At 43.6% G+C, this 19,508-nt stretch overlaps 1 long non-coding RNA gene and 1 other non-coding gene across 7 annotated transcripts in view; one reads left to right on the forward strand and one right to left on the reverse strand.

Annotated features, from left to right (window-relative positions):
• LOC138526120 (uncharacterized) overlaps nucleotides 1–19,508 on the forward strand; it is a 338,403-nt gene that overhangs the window by 109,421 nt on the left and 209,474 nt on the right. The window lies entirely within an intron of this gene.
• Nucleotides 14,937–15,057, reverse strand: LOC138526667 (U6atac minor spliceosomal RNA). The gene has a single exon (XR_011283699.1). It is a non-coding gene; the product is annotated as a U6atac minor spliceosomal RNA (small nuclear RNA).

Raw genomic sequence — 19,508 nt, forward strand, 5'->3', positions numbered from 1 at the left:
CAAGACACGACATCACGGCGGTCTGTCGGGTTACTTCCGCAGAGTCTGCAATGCTCGACTTATTTACTTGTGGTGTTATTAACAGCTGTAGAAGCTTTCTAAAAAAGCAAGTGATTCATGTGGAGTTGGACGGATGAACTTTAGCCCACTTGGACAAGGGGGGCCCCGGGGGGAACGCGAAGCGTTTCCCCCCGGGGAGTTTTTTGGCGACGCACATGGCCAGCGAGTGGCCGTGGGGCAGAGCGCCTCCTGGGGGGGTATTTAAGGGCTCAGGGAAGGTTCGGGAGGCAGGCGACGGTTAGGACTTGATGATTGTCCCGCCCTCCCACCCCTTTCATTTTCGTTAGGGTAGTGTCTGGTTAGGTAATATGGGGGGGGCATTGTTCATGGGATTATGCAGGGAGTTCTTTAGATGACATGGCGGGTTCATGAGTTTTTGGGGTCTGTTAGGAAGGTAGGGTTGGTAGTTTTGTGTGACAGGTCAGGGCATTGTGAAAGTGTGTGTAATATATGTTGCTGATGTGGCAGGTCAGGCTGGCTGCAGGTCATAGGAAGGGGGAGTTTGGTGTAGAGGGGAGTTTGAAGGGTGTTGAAGAGGGTCCGGGTGCCGGGGGCATGGCCCCTTTTGATGTGGGGGGAGGGAAGCACAATGGGGGAATGACACGGGAAAGGATGGGGTGGCGCTGTTTGCACAAGCAGGTCACCCCGGGGGAACAGGTATTGAGCCTGGAGGGGCATGGCCCCTGGGAGAAAGCGGGACGCCTGGAAAAGGGGCAAGGAGACGGTAGGATCCAAGGGATCATAAGGGAGGAATTGGGTTATTTAATTATTTAATTGTTGGGGGAAAATGAAAATGTTTAATTTATTTAAGTGGTGGTTAAAATATTCCTTTAGTTTGTTAGGCCATGGAGCCAGTTAAGCGTTTGATTGTAAGCTGTGGCCTGTCACATTAAAGCGACCTTTTCCACTTTTAAACGAGTCTGGGTTTTTGTGCATTAAGCCAAAATGTGTTTTCTGTCATCTGCTAAGTTGCGTGATCCTGGGGAAGCAGCGCGGCCATTTTTCATCTTTTTATTTACATATAGACCGGATTTTAATATTTATTTTCCTGTAGTACAATATTATATTTACTTCAAGTAGTCCACATCTTCATAACACACAATATTTTAGGGGTATAGCACACCAGGTAAGCGGATTACCCCAATAGTTGGGCAGGTACACCCAACTAAAAGAAGTATGGAGTAAGGGCTACACCTGAGTCTGGCCAAGCTTCCACTGCGCTGCTCTAGTGCTATACCCTGATGAGGAAATCAATGTCAACCTTATGTAGATGTTCCACAATTTCTGCTGCATTACTTGAAGAGGTACTTTAAGGGAATGTCGTTTTTTTTCATTTACGTTGTCTTTCACCAGCCGTAAAGAAAACATGGAATATAAAAACACATATCCGTTGTTAAAAACTAAACACGTGTTTTTATCCACTTAAAAATGCCCCAATTAGGAGTGACAATTGTGCAATCCCAAATCACCTATTTTATTCCGCTTACAAAACGTAAGGAGAAAAATGCTTCCTCTTCAAAACTTTACCTGTGGCCTTGGTCATGTTTATCTGCACATCAGAGGGGGGCACTTTGCCCACTTACGCCTTAGAAAACGAAACAAAAAAAGGCCTATTTCAAATATGACCACCCCTATCATCAGTTTGTTGTTTAGTGTACTAAAGCCTACCCCAGCCCCACCCCACCATGGAGAATGAAGTCGACTACACAAGGGCCCACGCCCATGGAGAATGAAGTCGGATTACACAATGCTTGAGGTTGGCACCGGTCTCACGTCTGCAGCGAGGAAAAGGTTGGCACAATGTAATGGTCATTACTTATGAGTAATCGAGTTATTACCATTCACCCATTTTTCCTCCATACAATACTTAATTTCTAAGGATATACCGTTAGACTACGAATAGCCAACAGGGTTTGAAATCCATGTTGGATGAGCAGGAGCTAAAAGCAGCTGCTAGGTTTTGGCATCACCAACAAGCAGGAGCTACCTCTGGGGAACGAGAAGCTAATACAGACATACGTTTCCACATACCTAACTTCCACTGGAAATGAGAACTCTTTTTGTCTGTACTGTGTCTTTATAATTTTACTTTTTGAGGAATTTAAAATGCCCAAAAGCAGACTGGATAGATTCCCAGTTTAAAACAAAATAGGGTTCTTAAATAGGATTAAAAATGTTCCCTTATATAAATTCTCTAACACAACAGTTGATTTTGATATTTTATTTATATCGCACTCATACACAAGTGTTTCAGAGCAGAATAAGGCAATGGAGAGGAAGAGGGGAGAACAAAACAACGATCTTACCAGGCCCAGTGACATTGAGAACGTGCAAGTGCATGGGAGATCGGGGGGGGGGGAAAGTGCATGGAGGGGGGGTGGAAAGTGCAGTGCAGAGGAGAAACAGATACATAATAAATAAAGAAAAATTAATAAATAATAAGCCTAAAAAAGGAGAAAGGTATGCTTGAATGAATTCAGTTAGACTGGGCATTTAAATTAGGCCCTGATAACAGTTGGTTTCTCATTAACTAGGCTCTTCTACGCGTTTCCCAGCTAATTACCTTCATGATCCTTTGCCCCCAAAACGTACATGACAGCTCCTCTGGATTTATTGGATTTATTGGATTTATTGACATGCAAGCGTGATCAACTCCGCAAGAAGCCGTGTGCAGAGCTCTAAGCAAGACTCTTAATCTATGGAATCACCTTCAAAAGCATTAATTGAGCAAGTGGGGTAGAGGTCAATGCTTGCAATGCTCAGCATGTGCAAGAGTAGGTAGGACTCCTCACCATCTCAATACAGAGGCTTAAGGACACCAAAAACAATTTCAAAACCCTTTTGCTCAACCAAGAGGGACAAAAAGATGTTTCCACTTGTGGATACAAAGGGGAGAACTGCCCAGACTCCTGGGAGACTCATCCACGGGAACAGTCTGTTTCTCATGCAGGCTATATCAGCCCCTATAGTCAGGCTCATATGGCTGGCTTGTGGCACCTTGACCAAGAGTTTTAGTTCCACATGACCCACCGCCTCTCTTTCTCCCAACAAGAATGACCAGTACTCGATGTAGACTTACATGCCAGCCAATTATGCAGCATGGAGGCCATGCTAACTGCTGGCTTGGATTTCCTCCATTGACGGCACACCAACGGAGGATGCCACGGAAACAGGGAGTCTTATGCCAGGCATGTACAGATCAGGTTACATCTGCGTGTCGGACACCTGTAGTGCATGCAACAGGTGCTGTGAAGGATAACTTTATTTGTTTTTGGTCTTACGTTGGATGTGGTTGTTTGTTTGGGACATCAAAGCTTCCATGGAAACCCCTCAGATCCATATTGTCAGAGGGGAGAGAGAGGCGTGTTGAGGGGGGATTGTAGATTGTATTCTTCTATCCCCACTCAACTTCTTTGTGCGGGTGCCATATCTATTCATTTGGGATGTCTAAGGGGAAAACACCCATGCCTGGTTAGGGCCAGTGCCTCTCCTGTCACAGTTCACAGGCGGGTGCCCAGCCTGGAAAGGGTTGGGTTCATGTTTACTGGATCCTGAGACGGGTCCGCTTCCTGTTCACCAATGGCAAGATATTAACTGCTGTTCTATTCTTCATGTAGTCACATCCATGGTGTAGGTGTGGACGTGTGTGTCTGTGTGTGAGAGGGCTAGTTTGGGGGTAAGGCGTGAATGAATTTGGAATGTTGGGGGTTAAGATTGATGATCTAGTTGGAGGATAGAGTGATTTAATGTTGTGCTGATCCGTGGGCCTAGGATCCTTTTATGGACTTTCTATGTCTCCCGGGTTACTGCTCTGGAACTGTATTGATCACATGACTAGGGGCAATATCTCTCTTTAACCATAATTATTTCTTCAAACAGTTTATTACAGGGTAACAATACACGCGTTTCTGTATGCATCCCTGCTAACTGCACAGCCAGCAACCTATTCTAAAGCCCTAACCCACCTGTTTATTGAGTCTACTCCAATAAACTCACCATTTCTTGTCGACCATTCGATCCTAAGTTAATATTGTTCGTGAGGGGCACTGGCCATCTCTACATAGTCCTCATGTCGTTTCTGTAAGAAACGTGTATTTTAGAGGTACATGTTATCTTAATGTATGCATACTTTGGGTCATAAATCATGTGAGGTACTTGTGCCAAGTATGTCTTCCTCTTGCCTATTACATCCCTTGGCATTTAGGAACTCCCTTTGGTCTGCTATTTCTCTCTGTTTTGATGTGAAGTGGGCACGGAGCAATCGTAGGCCAGACACTAATGTCTTTTAAAAATACATGTGTTTAGGGATCACTATAAGGGAGGGTCAAACTAATACCATGGAGGCAAAAGAAAAGTAAAGTTAAGGTCAAGTCAGCTCTTCAATAGGATAGACACACTCCACAGGACAGCTTAACCCGAATGTCAGTTTCTTGCTGAAGAAAGAATGACATAAGACAATTCCTTCTATCCTCACTGAGCTCTGGTCATGAGATCTGGTCCCTCCATGAATCATAAAGTGTCATTCAAAGTCCTGAAGTTACTTTGTTCTCTGTTCTTCATTTTTGTTCTTCCTGCTTTCTTGGATGGGACCTCCTGCGTTTTCCGGTCCATAGTAGTAATCGCCAGCTTTGATTGCATAGAATGTTATACTTGACCCTTCCCTTAACAGATTTTCAAGCAAAGAGGAGATCCCTCCATTATTTCTATAGATGGTTCTGTCGGTCACATGCTACTCCCCTGACTCAGGGTCCTGGCTGTACTGCCCACCAGCTCACTTTCACTCTCCTCAGTGTCACACACATCTCATACCTAAGGTAACTTTCCTTCTCTCTTTCTCCTCCTCTCTGTCCACCCACTTTAAGCGCACCCTCACAATGCTTCACCACATGCCAATTTTCCAGATACCAGGCTCACCCTGTAAAGAGTCAGGGTTTCACCAATTCCAGGCTATCCATTTTGTCCTTTCTCATCCAGACATGGCTCTTCCTCCAACCTCCTGCCCCTCTCTCTCTCATAGCATGTAGCCTCTCCTCTTATCTGTTCCTCTCATCATGCTCCTTCTTCAGCTAGACAGCTAGATGTGTCCACTCTTTTCCTCTCCTCATATTCATCCTTTCCTCCTCTTGTCTGATTTCACTCTCCTCCTCTGCTCTAGTTGTGTTCCTCCTTCCCTCCACGTTCATTCTCCTTCTCTTCCACATGGTAGTTGTCATTCCTCTTCACCGCCATTCTCTTCCCCAATAGATGTTTATACTCTCCGCCTCCTACTTTCTTCCTTTACCCAGTAGATGTTTCTCCTCCTCTCCTTCCATGCTCCTCCTCTCCCCAACAAATATATCTCCTTGTCTCCTCCCCTCTCTTCCCCTAACTCACTCCACCTCATCTAAATGTCTGTTTCTCCTCCACTCTTCTAGTATTCCTCCTCTCCTCGTTTACTCTCCTCTCCCCCTACACCTCTCTCCAACTTCTGGGGCCACCTGCTGTTTCTCCGTCTGTTCTCTACTCCAGCCACCTCCAAATTCAGCCACCTTGGACCTCCTCTCTGCGGTAACGAGACCTGGGCCAGGCCCACAAATTTTATCTCCTGTTTGGTGTCCATTTGGTGTGCACTTTGCCAATGATTAGCTAGTGGATATTTGGCGTCCTGACTGCTGATTGTGGATAGGTGTTCCCTGATTCTAATTCTCTGGGGTCTGATCGTACTTCTAATATAATGTAGTCCACATACACAGATGATAACCACAATTTGGAGTTGCATTTAATGAATGAGTCAATATGGTGGTTTCCCAATGTTCCGAATTTAACCATTGATGTTTCAAGAGCATGAACCCACATTGAACAACCCCCACATTTATGGAATCCCTTATTCTGTGCCAAATGAAGCCATGTTTGATTCAGCTTGGGATTACTCATAAAGGAGGGGCAGAGTATATTCTTGAGGGTCGTACCTTTGCTAAAGGTAAAACTAGGGTTAGGTCCTATCCATTTGCTAACATCCTTGTCTAACAGTAATAAATGCAATGTCTTTTAACAATTGTGTATATTTTGTGACTGTCTGAATTGTATCTCATAATTAATCTGAGTTTGCTAGATGCAATACCTTGATTACGTGTTTTCTGCGTTAGAAGGTCATCTCTCTGCACTTTTCTGACTTCTTTTTCAATAAACACAAGGTTGTGTCTGTCATACCCTCTTTCTGCAAATCTTGATTTCCTTAACCTACTTTCAGCCTGAAAATCTGCTGTTCCAGAACAGTTCCTTCTAGCTCAAATAAATTCTCCCTTTGGTATGTTGTCTATAACTTGTTTCTTGTGACATCTCTGGGCATGTAACACAGGATTGACTGATGTATTCTTACGAAATGTTTTAGTTTCAAATCCATTCTCTGTAATTGAAACGGTCAAATCCAAATAGTCAATGCTAGTGTCACTGTATGTCTGAGTAAATTGAATTCCCCATTCATTGACATTAAGGAAACTAACAAAGTGTGTAAGGTCATTCACAGTACCTGACCAAATCATGATCACATCATCGATAAATCTTTTCCAAAGATGGATATATGGCTTGAACTGGGTGTTAGTGAATACAAATTCTTGTTCAAATTGATGCATTAAAATGTTTGGCAACGTCGGCGCAAAGCTAGCCCCCATGGCATACCGATTAGCTTTTTATAATAACATTGTTCAAAAAGAATACATTATTTTGTAAGGTGAACAGCAGAAATTCCTTGAGCATTTCGATATATTCATAGAATGAAGCCAATGATTGGCGAAAGATATAGTTGACACTGTCAATAGCTCTGGAATGAAAGATCAAAGTGTATAATGCCTTCACATCAACGGTAACCAATAGAAATAGAAAATTCTTGTTGTGTTCCAAATTATCTAAGATCTGTAACGTGTGCATGGTGTCCCTAATGTATGTTGGTGTTTGGATAACAACAGGTAAGAGACATTTGCTGATGTAAATGGAGATGGGCTCTAAAATACCTCCCCTTCCACTGACAATTGGCCTAACGTCAGGAATACCTATGAAGGACTTATGTATTTTGGGCAAAAAATATGCAGTGGGCATTGTAGGATCATCCACTAATAGAAATTGTTTTTCAACATCTTTGAGGGTGCCTTTTGAATGCCACTCTTGAATCAATTGATTAATTGAAGTTTTGATTTGATTCAATGGATTAGAAGATGAGGTCAAATAGCATCCAATTGTATTCAAATCTCTCAGGCCCATGGTAATATAATCGGCCTTGTTCAGCACAATGACATTGCCCCCTTCATCGGCTTCTTTAATTATTAGATTTTGGTTGTTAGCCAGTCTCTGCATGGGTAGAAATTCTGATTTATTCAAATTGAAGTTTTGTCAGGGCAATTGGCGTCTGTGATCATCTTCCAATTTATGAATATCTTTGGTTACTGCCTAAAGGAAGGGGTCTATAATCTTGTCATTTGGAAAGACAGGCGTGAACTTGGATTCATAAAAAAAGAGAAGGAAGTCTAAGGTTGCTAGGAACACAGTGAAGATACTGCAGGCAAATGAGTATTCAGACAAGGTAATCAGTTTAATTCAATCATATACTGATGAGCTAAATTTTCAAGGCTATGAGTTGGACTGTGAATTTATGGTAGATACGCCAACAATGACCAAACTAATGAATACTGTTAAGTATGACCTGAAGAAGACTGCTAAACTAGGCCAGAAAGAAAGATCTAATCCTGGTGTGACTGGTGATGCCAATGTAAGATCTCACAGGGAGTGGATATGCTCTTTTTTGCCTCCAATGATTAATAACAACTGAGATGAGAAAATCATTTCTTGGAATACTATAGGCCATAGACACCTCTTCCCGGTTGTGGGGTCTATTAATTTGATAAGTAATGCATCTATTGTCTTTCTTCAGGAAACATGACTTATGATCCTGGCTTATTTCGATAGCCGGGAGAGGGATAAAAGGGAGACCATATAGCGGATTAGTAATCTTAGTAGCCAATGGTATTCCCTCTGAGGAATGCTCTCTTGAAGTGCCTAATCAAAATGTATTGGGGGTTGAAATCCAACTGGGAGCTGCACAAACAATTCTATTAATTAACATCTATGAACCTCCCGGTGATGAATGCACATTGGGGATCCAATTTAGTGTATACGAATATGTTGCAAGTAGTTTTGCTGAGGATAGGAATGTTTATGTAATAATAGCAGGTGATTTGAATGCCAAAATTATGTTAGACAAGGCCTCCTCTAAATCTGACTTACTAGTAAAAGCAACTTGAAAGATCTAAGGTCGAAAGCTTTTTGCTATGAGATTGATCTAAAAATGATCAATGGAGTAGATAACCATGATAAACCTTTGGCTCATACATCGTCTAACGGTCGGTTTTCTTCCATGTTGGACTATGTATTTACTAATATTGAGATCTATTCTGTGTGTCAGCAATGTCAAGCCATTTTCAATGAGTTTAGCGACCATGCTATTATAAGCACTAGACTGGCCCTTGGTCCAAACAAAATGCGATACAGTCACATGGTTGGTGCATTAAATGTGAATTCTGCTGGTAACACACTAGGATGGTCTGATAAAAACCTTGAAAAGGTTGCAAAATGGAGTACAGACCTCCGAAGTGAATATAAATACATGGAGACAGCTGAGGAGATAGTAATGTGGATATCTTCGTGTATGTATGGTTTAATGCCAATGGGAAAAATCACTGCTATGAAATCAGGCTCCAAAACGGGTTAACCGTATGATAAGATTATAGCTTTAGAAAAGAAAAAAGTCTTAGGCAATCAGAGCTATCGATCAATTTGAATTTGAATCCTTTGGTTGCTCACACTAGAAAGGGAAAAATAAAAAACAGGTATCCTAATTGGAGAAAGCGTTACGCTATATCTGAACATAACTTAACATGGCAAGGCATGATTAGAATCTTGCTTCACAGTGATTCTAGAAAATGTGGGCTAAATATAAAACAGTGATCGGAGGTGCTACTAAGATAAGATGTTACGTTCGCCAGTCGTACAGAGAATATTTCAAAATATTCGATTTAATAGGCTGAAGGTTCTGGAAATTACTGAAGCATGGATGTGGCTATATGTTGAAAAAAGAACATGCTGAATTTGTAATGATGAGTAAATGTATTGAAACAGCACAGCATGTACTTACTTCTTGCCCAATGTTGAAGCTGCGTACGAATGCTATCTGAATAAGTGTGTTAATGATCTTCAGGATATCACTAGTGAAGTTTTTCAGATGAGAAGTCTGTCGGGCTACAAACAAGGTCTGACGATAGCCATAACTCAGGTCTGGAAGTCTGTAGAAAAACACCTTTTAAGCTTTGATGCTGATATCAAATTGGTTGAGAATCTATATGTTGGAAAGTTGGCTTTTTACGTGATAGTAAGTTAGCATGCTATTACTATTGGTATGTTGATACTTAGATTGACGTTTTTGATATATTGTGTTTTAATACATGCTCGGTCTATTAGGAAGTAAACATGCTACTGATAATCTGTGTACTGTCCGATAGGAAGTTGCATATTTGTACTTTCTATTCTCTTATTTATACTTATGATGTGTAAAAGTTTATGTTTGAACTGTATACACAATAAAACATTAACAAAAAAAACAAACAAAAAAAAAAAAAAAAATATATATATATATATATATATATATATATATATATATATATATATATATATATATATATATATATATATATATATATGTAATGTAAAAATGTCCACACTGTAACTGGCTCTGCAGACCACCCAAACTCCCCAACTTCACATGTCGTCCTCTTCCCCCGCCTCATCCTTTTTCCTCCTCCAAATAGCCCTTTTAGACTTTCCGTTTTCGCATTCCCCCGGTATTACAGCAGTAATCACTTGCATCAAGCAAAAGAAATTGGTGGCTTTTCACTTCTGAAAAGTCTCTCTGATGCAAAGCACCAGGGTAGCTATAGCTATATTTTTGGGAGAAGGGGGTATCCCCTTCCCTGTGTTAAATATTTTTAAAACGGCTGGACGGAATAACTGTAAACTTGTGCCTGGAAATTATGTCAATGCTTTGTGCCCAAGTTGTTTCTTATTTGGTCCAATTCCTACCAACGGTATTTGTGCTTCGGCTTCATAATATTTCAACGTTTTACTCTATTGAAAAATGAATGGGACTAGGCCGAAACCAGTGTTTTTTTGCTTTCTTAATAACTTAATTTTTTAATAAATCGTTTCCATAATTTCCTGTCTTAGGGGAGGGGTGGCATGTGACAAACCTTTTGTTTGGAAAATGTCAGCCAAGTTAGTCATGCAAGTCAAAAGCTATTAGCAATAGAATTTCCCGATTTCCTATGGCTCATGTCACACAGTGCAGCAACCTATAATATTGTGGCATATCAGAATTAGTAGTTGGGCAAGGAGGCATTGTGTTCAAGACTTAGTTTTTTTCTCCGAGAAACCAAGACCTCTCCTGCTCCGAAGTCTTGAGAACTGTATCCTATTCTTTAACAAAAATGTATAAATGGGTTGTCAGGATTTCTCCTACAACTCAGCAGAAAAAGTCCCCTGTCCAAAACCGTTTAACTTGCCTAAACTAACTCTGACCCTACCACTATCAAATAAGCAAAACAAACTCAGGGACAATCCATTTGGGCCTTGGTCCTCTTAATTGAATTGTGGTTGGTTTCTGACCCCTATTCCCCCTTCTTTGATTAGACTTGTTTACTATGGCGTCTGCCCTGCTGCACAGTTTATGCCCGCATTCTCAATATTTTCTCCATTCTCAATGTCTTTTAGACTGTAAAGTTTGACTCCATCTATTCCATGCCTTTTACTTGTGGACCTCTGGCCCGGGTTTCCCACTGTCTACCCCCTCTAGGGCTTTGGTATCTTTCTCTGCTTTGGGTTCTGCATTCTATCACCTTGTTTTGCGGCTCTTGGGTTTTGGTTAGCCTTCCTTCAGTCTGCCACTTTTTCACCCCAACCTGGGATTCGGTTTTCCTCAGTCTGCCTTGGACCATCAGGTTATCTACCCCTCCCTGAGGTTCGACTACTCTCGGTCACTTGTAGCACACCATGGGGTTTTGGCTTTTTTATCCCGCTCTTGGGTTCAACTTCTCTCAGCCCGCCTTGTGCTTTTAGCAGCTCTTCCCTGCGTTTGGGCTCAACTGCACTCAGCCTGCCTTGGGCTTTCAGATTCTGTACCTCGCCCTTGGGGTTCTGTCTCTCAAAGCCCGCACAGAGCTTTCAGCCTTTGATCCCACTGTAGGGTTTGACTTCTCTCAGCGTATATTGGGCTTTCAGATGCTCTTCCCCACTTTGTTTCTCGACTGCTCTCAACCTGTCTTGGGCTTACAGTGTTCCCTCTCCCTATCTCCTGGAGCCACTGTGTACCTTTTTCATATGAGAGATTCTCCTCAGACGTTTTGGGAATGTACATCCATCAGCTTTCCTCCTTCGGTTCCCTCTTGGTGTTATGGTTTGGTGGGACTTGCCCTCTCGTTCCTCAGGCGCCCTTCAGGCCTTGGATGCCAGTGTCTAAGTGTGTTGATGTTCTGCCGTTCCTGCCGCAGCTGCTCTGCATTGATTGTCATGGCTGGCCGCTTCTAGCTCCAGCAGGACTCTGAGCGCACTGCCTACTCTGCCATGGACCTTCTCACCAAGCCTGGCGCATGCTCAGCAGTGGCAGATTTAAGGCAAAGGGCCTCGTGGGCAGCACCTGATACAGGGCCCTAGGTGGGCAGGTCATGGAGGCGGAGCTCTGGGTGGGCGGAGTTAATTGTGGTCACAGTGCACAATGGCAAACTTTAGGGCCAAAAGCAATTTTTTATTAAGTTGTCTTCATTACAGTTATCTAGGGGTCTGACTAACTGGAAACAGCTGGGCCTCCTCAGCAGGCTTTGCTATCAATGCTAAATATTCTAAACCTAGAGAACATACGCATCTTTGTAGCAGTAAAGGGATGTCATTCTGTTTGTGCGGGCATTACTGCAGCCATGCATTGCAAAACGGAAGAATTGCATAGTGTTAAGCTTTTGCTTCACTGGTTGGAGTGGGATAACCTCGGATCAGTATAAGGAATATGGAATTACGGAGCACTTTACAATATTTTATTTCTACGTGTACTATAGATGCAAAACAGATCAATGTGGATGGTGTTAAAAAACAAACGAGCATAAATGATGTTTGTGACAACAGTGTGATGATGAGCTGCTTGTGATCGCTGCAGGACCACATACTATCTATTAGTTTATTAATTTGATTTTTCCCCCAAAAGATGATAGAATGCTGTGACACTCCCCAATAATACCACACCCCTATGTGCCCAATTTACAAAACGTTTCCAATGGGATTTTTCCATTGAAAAGTGCTTTTGTAAATCAGGCCATATGGCGCCTTCTAGGGTAGGGCTGTGCTCCGTAAACTTCCTAAGTAAAGGAAAAGTGGAAAAGAAAAGCAACACAGAACAACGTGCTGATGTGGATTGTTGTAATATTTAAAAACCTTCACATTGCAGCATGTATTTTGAAGGAGATACTGGCATTTGTATATAACAAAGCCCTAACCATATGACAACTAACATGCAAAACACGCCACTAGAACTGCGTTATTTTTTTTTTCATCAGTGACCAAACCCCTCTTCATTTCGCACCAACCTTGTTTGGCTTTGTTTATGGTGTGAAAGCTGTCACAGTGTTAAGATCCACAATGAGCCACACAGCGATGGCACGTGTGCTCTCTGGCAGCAGTCAGGGGGAAAGCGAGCAGAGAACTCATCGCCGCAAAGTAGGCCCAACACAGCAGAAAGGGCCCTGTGCTGTGTGGAAGGGGTGTGCCCTAGCACAGGGGCCCGCTCGCCATTTGTCTGGCTGACAACCGTTAGATCCGCCTTTGATGCTCAGGCATATCCTGCCACACCTCGCAGAAGGAGATCCCCTCCACTCTCTGGCACCAGGGGCTGCTCTTCTCTCCGGTGTGGATTGGTCATTTTTCTCTCACTGAAAGGTGGTGGGCTGGGCAAGTGCTTCTTCAATCCAGGTGCATGATGTGTGCATCGATGGGCAGAAACCACACCAACCACCCCACAGCAAGTTTTGTTATCACACAAAGTAAGTCCCATATAACCAACACAACTATTGGGTTTCTTGGTTATAGGGGAGGGGGGGGGGGGCTGCTGATATCCCTTCTAGGGGATCTCCTCTGCTGAAAGGTGGGGCCAACCCCAGTGGGATCCCACTTGTCCTGTGGGGGTGTTAAGCTTGGTGGGTTCAGATCCCTAATCCGTAAGGGGGTGGCTAAATTTCCTGGATTCGTCACAAAAATATATATATACTGGGAAAATAGATGTTTTAGAACAATTCTGGAGGGATAGATGTTTTACTGCATCCAAAGACCTAGTCCTAAAGAGTTGCACAGGATCAGAGCCAGTGCATAAAATATTGACCACCTCATATGCTCTTTACAAACAGGGGACCACAGCTATTAACTATTTGCTGATCTTAGTATTCCCGTTGGAAAGGGATGCCCTAGTAAGGCATGTACATCCTCAAAGATTTTGATTAGTGCTAAATCGAGACTTTTTAATAAACCTAAAGTAGTCGTACTGTGGATCGTAGTTTATTTAAAACACTGGAATAGACCTGGGTGGCACCTTGAAGAATATCAATTGACCACATTCAAATATATAAATTGGCCTTCAAAGTGCTTCAAAGTGAACCTTTAAATGTACTCATGTGGAAAGCTGTGGACAGCAAGAGAGATTGACCTAGAAAGATATGGATGTTGCACTTTGCTAAATGTGAAGTGCACTATTGCGTCCTGGCCCGTATCTCCATTTAAGCACAAAGTAGCCTCTGATGAATAATCTACGGTATGCAGCAATTAATTTATTTTTGTTACTTTAAAAAAAATATCAGATGGTAGCAAAGATCGATACTCAAATGGCTTTCTATAGGAGTAAATTTGAGGGTGGAATTTGGAAGCTTATTTACATGTGGTCTAATGCTATTTGTTTAGGGTGCCGCCCATGATTATTTCAATGTTTTAAATAAAATATGATTCAAGCTCCATACTGGAGCAACTCTAATGGGAGCCTGCAGAACTTACAGAAGTGGTAAAACATGAAACTTTCAGGCGAGTCCTTCCAAAAGCTGTGCTGCCCCATTCTGAAATAGTTGCAAACGTTGTGTCTGACATGCTGGCATTGTGTAGTCTTTAAACACAATTCAGCCGTGGATGTAACCACCAATAGGTTGTGCTCGTACAACAGTTTAGGAGATATACTTCCTCCTCTTTCTTGTGCCGCCTCCGCAATAACAAACTATGCGCTCCAAACGGTAGACACTGCAACTTTAATTGACGCGTAGCTTGCTGTCTCCGTACCTACAGGGAGACATAAAGAAAGCAACCACTGAGTGTTACTTAACTACAGGGCAGGCAATCGCAACCTAGGTAGTTGCAGTGCTCTTGCCTAATCTGATCATGCATTCTGCCCAAATGCGTCTTCATACTACGCAATTACTCGGGTGGGATAATCCTTTGCCTCTGTGTCTTTAATAGAATCATGAATTTCTGTAACGTTGGTAAGGAAAATCTCTATTCTTTGTCAAGACCGGAGGCAAAGGATTATGCTTGTTTTAAGCTTACTTACCATTAAAATTCTTAAAAACTGAATTGTTCGACCAGTCTGCTGCATTCATGGTATTTTCTAGTTGAGCCCCTATGCTAAACGCTTTGTACGCCATTACTAACTGAGTGGTCGCTGCACGCCCCGATGCCTGCTTGTTGCCTGCACCAGCAAACCCATCTGCCTGGTATTGCAGAAGAGAATGCGCCAAATGGTTTCCACAGGGTAAGTAATTGCTGCGATTCCGTGGGCGGCCTAACATGGCTAGACGCCACAAGGTAAGCAGTGCCTTCACGGTTTAGGTGTTGTAAAGGCCACTAGGACCTCTTCCATCCTTGTCAAGGGGAGTGCTAACCTTCTCTCGTTTCATACAACACTTTGTCGGTAAGATGAGGCCTGGGATACTTTTAGCTCTGAGCTTATTCCTGGCCTCCTTGTCTAACAGAGTGCGCAGATGTCTTTTTTAGATAAGCAGCTATTTTGGCCCGGGGCTCCAACTCTGCTGATCTGGGGTGTACTAGACTGTCCAGATCAAACGCATCCCCTCGGTCCTCTTCCCTGGACCTTTTCCTTTTCTTCACTGCTTTCTATGCTTTTGTTGTGTCAGAGGATGATTTGTTCCTCTCTTCTGCGTTCTGGTTGGAGGGGTCTATCCAGCTGCCCTCTTCATGCTGGAGCTGGAGGTTTCATAATCATGACCTTGGCCCCTTCTATCCCATGACTTCTCTTTCTTGGTACTGCTGCACCTGCTGCGCAACGAACCTGGGGGCGCGGGATCTGGGTGCTATGGGCCCTATAGGCTTTTGATCTTGCCCCCGTTGTTGGAACGTACCACAGGCTCCTTGAGGGTGTGCTCCCTCAACCCATTCAGGTCTTGCGAAAAGGCCAAGAAATCCTCCACTATGATCAGCTGCTTGCTGAGCAGTCCCAAGCCAGCGCAAATGGCCTTTTGCACAACTCACCCTATAGAGGGCTGCAGCCAATGGCTATTATGTGGCCCCTCGTACTCATGACTGGAGATAGATTCTCTCCTACTCATTTTGTATGGTCAGTTGGCACTGAGACAACTAGGGCTTTGTGGGTATTTACAGGATGCTTTAGCCTGCTCCCGTTCAAGTACCTGTGCGTTTCTGGGAAAGTGCTTATCTGGCAGGAGGAGTTAGCCTTGGGACTTGTACCTGTTAAAGTTCTTGGGACTAAGCCCATTCACTCCATACCGGGCTTGATTTTTAATTCCATCAGCCGGTGGCGCTGTTTTTCTCGTAAGCAGCGTGCTGCATAGTCGCTGTACTGGCGGCGGTCAAAGACAATAGACGACAGAAGCCTCGGCTTCACTACTCAGCTGGAGCTGGAGAACACGTATTGCAATGTTCAGGACGCCTGTAGAAGAACGCGAGCGCTGGAACTGAGAGAGTCCCATTGCGCCACACTGCCAATTTTCAGCTCTCCACCCCCTGTGGATTTCTCTGAGCACCGGAGCCTTCAGACCCTGTTGCGCTCTGACAAACTGTGATGCGGATATGCTCCGCCTCGCTTGCGCAGTCCACAGGAGCCTCGTTGTGAGGAAAAACACAGCGAGGCAACTATGGGGTGTGAACTGGCCCTACAGCAATGGACGCATGCCCTAATTAAACATAATAGTACAAGCACTCAACACACTCAAACTGAGTAGAATAAGAAGGTTATCTGCTGCTGGAGCAGCAAAGGAAGGGGGGGGAGTTTAGTCGGGCAGAGAAGGGCAAGGAAGTGATGGAGCTTGATTGGACGGGCACATCACATGAAGTTAAACAACCTATCAGCTTCAAACTACAAGAACACGCTCTTGTCTTGCATGTTGTTGTTTTTGTCCTTGGATTGTGTTTGTGATATTTTGAAAAATGCTGCTCGAGACGTAAACAATACCGTTGAGCATAATCTGAGCCTCCTTCTTGACATAGAATTCTGTTGGGAATTCCCGTTTGGTTCTTGTACTGGAAACTGCTATTGTCTAACAGCAAAGAGCAGGTAGTGTTGCATCTGTCACTGTTGCATCTGTCACTGTTGCATCTGTCACTGTTGCATCTGTCACTGTTCAACCGCTTTCTGAGGGCCGGTGGCCTGTGTGCACCTGGGTCTTGATTGATGGATTTCATTTGATCATTTATCATCTCTTGGAAAGGGACACGAGGATCACACACAAGCCCTGGTGAATCACCCTTTCGAAGGCACTGACGCTTAGGCCTGATGTCCATTTGTACCTTGGCAGCTGCGTTTGGGCTGGTAAATGAGACGCTGATTAGAGGCAATTGTGGCGTTATTATTTGTGCTCAAAGAACCTGTGCAAGGCGAGCTCCCTGTTCAGTATGTCTTTTCTACAGAGCCCAAATATCTGTTGTTGGAATTCATAGGACTTTAAAACATGGAAATGGTCTTGGGGTTTGCGAGTGAATTCATGGGTTCTCAACCTACAACCACTCTGGCAGTCTTTGTGTAGGGGGGGGTCACATCATGTTTCATTTCTTCCGATTAGATAGCACTTACAAAATGTCTCCTACTGTGATAGGATGACAGTGTCTTGTGGAGTCTGCTTTCTCGTTCTATTCTTGGTGGCGGAGTGGAAGAAACAAAACTTTCACACCAGCGAGGAGCACGTGCAGTGTGTGTGCTAGGTTCTACAGTACCTTCATGGACCTGTGAAGCTCTTGGGCTTTTCTTGTGGAGTCTGCATTCTCATTCTATTCTTGGAGGCGGAGCGGAAGAAACAAAACGTTCACACCGGCGCAGAATGTGTGCAGTGTGTTAGGTGTTGGGAGTCGGCAGTCGGCAAAGAAGCATCGTTCCACGACATCAGGATTATGGACATGCTGACCTGCATTTGTGGATTGGAACGGAAAACAGTGAGTGTTAAGCTTGTCCCAGTTTGAAAATTATGTATGATCTGCACAGTGGCACTCTGATTAATTCCCCGACACTCGAACGATCACAGATGATGAGATGTTGGCAGCCACTGCCCTCCCTCTCCTGCCCTCTCCCACAGAGCCAGATTTCCTACAGGTCGAAAGCCCGCCTAAGCCCTCAAAAAGAAATGAATCGAATAAAACACCAAAACAATGTTCAAATTTAATGACCTCGTTCTTCACACCAACACAAGAGACAGTGCCACTTACCCCAGTTGGTAATAATTGTCCAATGAATCTCATAAACAACGATCAATGCAGCGGCAGTGACCACGCACTTGCAGAACAAGCACAAGAAGTTTTCATTGAGCCTGCTCAGCATCGGGAACTGGAGTGTCTTGCTCCTGTTAGTCCACCGAACTACCATCATTTTTCAATGGCAGACACACCTACAGATATGCCTAAATGCTCGGGCTTTCACCAAAATGGGCAAGGCATCTTGGGCTTTGATTTTTTTTCTCATCATCACCTGCATCTTCCACCACTCCCTTACCCCCTTGGAGACTATTCACAGTGATGTGCAAAATAGAGGGTGGCAAGGGGGAAGAGAAAGACGATATTTTTACAGAAATAAATCCCGAGACTAAAACTAACAGAGCCCTTTTAGAATCTTTATTGCTCACATCTGATCGCATGGACCTGCATGCAGCAGCTAGGATGTTCTCTTCTCACTGAAATTGTGCTCACTCGACAATAACTTGAAGAACAACTCAACTGCACAAAGCGTAGCTTCAGTGTTTGCTCAGGAAGTGCAAAGGACGCCCGGACCTCAACAAGCTCGCCTAGGTCCTGTTCAGGAAGTTCAAGAGATCTCTGGGTCACAAGTTTGTCCTGGCCCTGACAAAGCCCTGTTGATCCGCCCATCCATAAGTAATTTCAACCAGGGAGGCCAACAATTGAATCACAAAAAGCTGACAGTGCCCCGTAAAAATATCCCAAACCACTTGAAACTAGTTTTCCATCCGAGGTCCCAGTTGAGGGACCAACTGAGGACTCGGCTGAGTAAATCCTGAGCATGGAAATACTGAGAAAGTTTGGGAAATCCTGTTTGATCAAAAATTCAAGGGCTGGCCAGTTGAAGAAAAAAAAAGAATATGCCCTCTAAAAACTTAGAGGCAAGGTGCACGAGGCTTTATCAACTCACGATTTGCACAGACAATAGTCAAGGCTGCCTTGTCACAGCTGGGCCGGGGAGAAAGCTCTGCTCACAGAAGTGGATCCCAGTTTGTACTCTACATCTTCAGCTCAAGTCCCAAAGAGGGGCATAGAGAGGAAAGAGTGATATCACCCTGTAAAGTGGCAGGCTCTCAAACAGTATCGACAATAGCAACGGCTACCCCAAGGGTGTCCCTGATGGCGCCACGTGGTCTGGGAATGCCATCTTTGTAAAATCCTACTGATCAGAATCCACACTACTATCAAGGGGTTGTGTCCACTGCTAATCCAAAACTAAAGAATATACATAGCAGCCCCAACAGGGGCTTATGCAATATGCACTGTGCAAAATCAGCCTAAAAGGCATGAAGAAAGTTTAACAGTAGTAATAGAAAGTGTGATTCCAGAAACTCGCTCCTCAGTTTTGAATCGATCAAACATTCTATCCATCCTCCAAGAAATATCAATGTTGAGTGGAATCAAGTCTGGAGATGTGGCCAGGTGGTGATTTTCTTAAAATCCAAAGTAGTTATGGACACTCTACTCAAAGAGCAAAATACGTTGATATGTTTAGGGCTTGATTTATTGCCATTCAACATCAACTCTTGAGACACAACTGAAAGATTCACAATCGAAGCATGGTGAAAAGAAAATATCACAATTAAAGCCAAAGTACAAGTCCTGACCTTAAAAAGAATGATCATGGCTTCCGAAGAAAGCAGAGATTGATCATGGTT

The sequence above is a fragment of the Ambystoma mexicanum genome, chromosome 7p, assembly GCF_040938575.1.
Source record: "Ambystoma mexicanum isolate Mex_15411 chromosome 7p, UKY_AmexF1_1, whole genome shotgun sequence".
Classification (NCBI taxonomy): Eukaryota; Metazoa; Chordata; class Amphibia; order Caudata; family Ambystomatidae; genus Ambystoma; species Ambystoma mexicanum.